This window comes from Pseudophryne corroboree, chromosome 10, assembly GCF_028390025.1.
Source record: "Pseudophryne corroboree isolate aPseCor3 chromosome 10, aPseCor3.hap2, whole genome shotgun sequence".
Classification (NCBI taxonomy): domain Eukaryota; kingdom Metazoa; phylum Chordata; class Amphibia; order Anura; family Myobatrachidae; genus Pseudophryne; species Pseudophryne corroboree.
Window position 1 is genome coordinate 375,357,899 of NC_086453.1, and position 4,461 is coordinate 375,362,359.

The following is a 4,461-nucleotide window of genomic DNA, read 5'->3' on the forward strand; positions in this document are numbered from 1 at the left end:
GAGCTCTGGGGTGAGATAAAGGAGAAGAGAAGAGAAGTAATGGCATCTTCACTGCATGGTGAGTGACCTCTGTGACACACAAGTCCTGAATAAGGCTATTTTAATACTTTCATTCCCTAACACTTAATTAGAGAAATACACATTTAAAAAGACAGATATGTGATCAGGGCCTCTTTCATTCACAAAACAGAAGGTTGTTCATCTTTGCGTATGATATTTGTGCATCATGTATTACGGGGGTTAAAAGTCTTCCAGGCACAGAACAGCCAAAAGACGTAGCAATATGTATTCTTCCAACCTGGCATCCTCCATCTTTACTGCCACTTGGTTCAGTTGGCTGGAATTCAAGGAAACTCCAGATGAAGCATCTCACTTTGCATTCCCTTCCTCCAATGTACCTCAGTAAACACGGTGGCAGCTCTACTCCCTGTTCCCTTCCTCCCTGCTCTTCCTTCCTTTTCGAACTTTCTTTACTCTGGGGGGTATATTTACTAAGGTGCAGGTTTATAGAAGTGGAGGTGTTGCCTATAGCAACCAATCAGAATCTAGCTATTATCTTCCAGAAGCTGTTAGATAAATAAGTAAAATCTGATTGGTTCCTTAACATAAAGAGGCAAAAGGTCTGTGGGGGAGACACGCCAGGTTTGTTAAATATACATACACAGACTATTATATCCAAATTAAGCCACACAGGTTCTCCTTGAATTTGCAGCATCAGGTTTTCTTAACTCCTTCGCCTTGGAATGGAAGAGTTTGAGGCTGTTTGCGGCGCCCTGGGGCCGATCCAGCAGGCGTCAGGTTAAGGAATCTTGAGATGTGGATCAATGTGTGTGGCCCTTCTTCAGTGAATTGTAAATAGTCCCAAGGCTCGGCACTGTAGGAGATGCGGAGTTCCGGCCAAAAGTTTTCTGACAGCAGTTAGCTAATTTATTTAATTTCCCTTCTTTTTTTCTTTTATACCATTGCATGTTCGTTTCTTCGCAATGTTCCAGCATGAAATTGTCTCTGGTTCTTATTCTTACAGTATGACACACACATCACACCTCGCTTATGTGCCTCACTACACAATTAGTGTTTTAATTATTACACTAACAAGATGAACGTATGACAGTATGGATTACCAGGACCTCTTATAACCATGCCCCCCCACTGGCAGCATGCACAGTAGCTAAGTGCTGAACAAGGGAGGAAAGCTAGCCCCCTCCTGAGGCCGTGCCCCCACTACCCAGGCCCGACAGATGTCTCAGCAGCCATCCAATCATCTGAATTGCCACTGCAGCACAGATTATTTCAGGAGACGAGTGAACTGATCTTGCAGGAGGCTTTAGGAACCTTGGGCAGAATGGAAAGACTTGGGAGATCGCTGGAAGTGCGAAATGCCGGCCGATGTCGGACGTTTTTTAAAGGGGCAATCACTTACCTGTACAAGGCATGGCTGTCTTTGTAAGTGACTGCCCCCTTAAAAAACAAAACATCAGAGATCAGCCGGCACCTCGCACCTCCGGCGATCACGGACGCCATTACATCACGTCGCTTGTTTATGTAGGCCAAAAGGGATGCTGCATTGCACGGTGGGAGCCCTGACCCCTGTAAAACCAACCAAGTAAACAGAAGCCAAACAAATATAAAAATATAGGAAAACCCTAGCGTTTAGCTACATTATATTTGAGAGTGTATCTAACCAAAGGTGAAAGTTAGGTGGCCACTTGTACTTACAAAATTAACTCATTTTGTCAATTATGTCTATTTATTTTAAAATGAAAAAAAGCTCACAAAGGTGTGTGAACTTATATTTCACACCTGTGCTTTTATCACAACATAAAATGTCCCATTTATCCAAATGCAAAACACGTACTGGAGAGGGATGTAATAGGAAAATTGTGTTTTTGTGTGTAGTAAGCACCAAACACATGGCAGAATAACAGGCCAAGAACTAGAGGTCCTGCGTCCCCAGGTTATACCACTAAAGGGAAAATAAAGTAAAACAACAACTTCTATTCAACATCATTACATGACCCCTAGGGATTGGGGTCCAACAAGCCTGTGCTCCCCCCCTCCCCCAATAGCACTGGGCCCATCCTACTACCCCCTGGGATGTGGGTACAGGGTAATACGATAGGGGTATCCCTGATAATAAGTACACCATGTTTATGCCTTAAAAAAAAAAAAAAATATCGATACATAAAATATGTCGTCCCCCCCCCAAATAAAATAATATAATTGTCACCACCTTTAAAAAAAGAAAATGAAAAGTACAGACTGTTAAACATATACCCCTTTCACATCGCAAACCCGTCTCCAACTCGGGTAAGAGACGTTCACATCGCAATACTGACCTGGGTTATTATTCCCAGGTAATTGCAGTGTTGGTGCCTTTTTGCTCAACCTGGGTCACCCACGTTAAAACCAGTGTGACGTCATTTTTAAAGGACTTGATTGGTTCCCAGTTTTCCCAGTCAACTTCTGTGCCCATGTTCAACTTTAATGTGTGTTTACACTTTGGGGTATATAGAGTCGGATCCGACAACCCCTATTCAAAGAGTGGCCTAATCCGGCTGTTGGTCCCAAAGAAGTGCTGAACTGGTCCTAATGAGTGCAGAGCTGTGCAGACACGTGTGCTCGCAGTACTGTAAACAAACCTCAGCTGACTACAAACAGCCAATCAGCGCTATTGCTTCAGAGCCGGGTCGAATATCCCGGGACTGTACCTTTCAAGAGCAAACTAACCCAGGTCCGACACGTGTACAACCCTTCTTTTAACCCGGGAACAAATACCGGGTTGGACGACCTGGGATATTCAACCTGGGGCATTCACACCGCACCTCTACCCGGGTCGACTCAGCAGCAACCTGGGAAAAGCCGGGTTATTTTGGCGATGTGAAAGGGGTATAAATAATATAAATGTGGCGCCTTCCAATGATATCTAAATAACATTGCCTCTTGATAATCGTATTTTAATTATTGTCATCTTTTTACTGAAATAAATAAATAAATTGGCGCCATAAATAGTTATGTCCTATCCTAATGCTGGGTGTGGTTCATTAGGTCGACATAAGTTAGGTCGACATACATTGGGTCGACCACGTTTGGTTGACATGCATTAGGTCGACATGATCATTAGGCCGACATGTGCTAGGTCGACATGGAAAAAGGTAGATATTAGTTTTTCACAATTTTATTCATCACTATGCGGCTATGGTGTTGGGTCAGTGGCGTAACCAGAAATTTTTCTCCCCCAAGCCAAAAAATTCTCTGGCGCCCCCCCCCTCATAATTGGCACTAGCAAAGTGAAGAATTTGCGTGTGCCAAAAAAGGTGTGTGGCTTCATTAAAATGGGTGTGGCTTCGCTGAAAGTGCCGTGGCGTTGCAGGAAAAGACTACCTTATACCCCAGTTTTGCAACCTGCACGCCGAGACATTGGCGACCACAGGAAAAAAAAAATCCTGATTTATGCCCCTTACATTATTTGTCATTATTCCTCCTTATAGTAATGCCCCTTACACATTATGCCAGACACTGCAATGGCCCTTAGACATTATGCCACACACAGTCATGCCTGTGACACATTATGACACACACCGCAATGCCCGGTATACATTATACCACATACCACAATGTCCGTGATACATTATGCCACACACCGCAATGCCCATTACACATTAAGCCCTACAGTAAGGCTTCTAATTACTTTTAAATTACCTGCTCGTTGCCAGGGTTTCATGCTCTTGGTTCCACAGTACCAGGGGTTTTCATGCTCAGGGTGTCATGCTCGTTGCCAGGGGTTTCATGCGCTGGGTGTTATGCTCGTTGCTAGTGGTTTCATGCGCTGGGTGTTATACTTGTTGCCAGGGGGTAATGCTTGTTGCAGGGATTTCATGCACTGGGTGTCATGGGGAGTAATGCAGCCCAAACCGCTCCCCGCTGTTTAGTGTGCCGCGGGCACTGCTGCCCGATCCCCCCGTCGCTACTGCTGCCGCCGCCGTGCCAGGGTGGCAGGGTGCCGCCGGCCGCGGCCAGCGCTATGCGCTCCCACGGGTCCTGGCATCTCCTAGACGCTAAAGGTCAAGTATGACCTCTAGCATGTCTCCTCCATGGCGGCGGTCATTTTGGAGGAGACATTTAGCAGATTGACATGTGGACGACCAGTCCACATGTCAATCTGCTCTGAATCAGTGGCGGCACCCCCGCAGCCCTGCGCCTACAAGCCTCCGCAGTGGAACGGGGGCAGTAGTTACGCCACTGTGTTGGGCCTATTTTTATGTGGAGGCCTGGAGCTGTAGCTCCATCTGCCCCATTGTTAATCTGGCCCTCCCTGTACTTTCTTGCCTGTCTTGATCTGATATAGTCCAGCGGGAAGTTAAAAAAAATAAAAAATAAAAACAGGTCTCCTGACTGCAACTTGAATTTGCCGCAAGTCTCTAACATTCCAGACTACTGTAGGTCTCGGTACCCAGCCAAGGC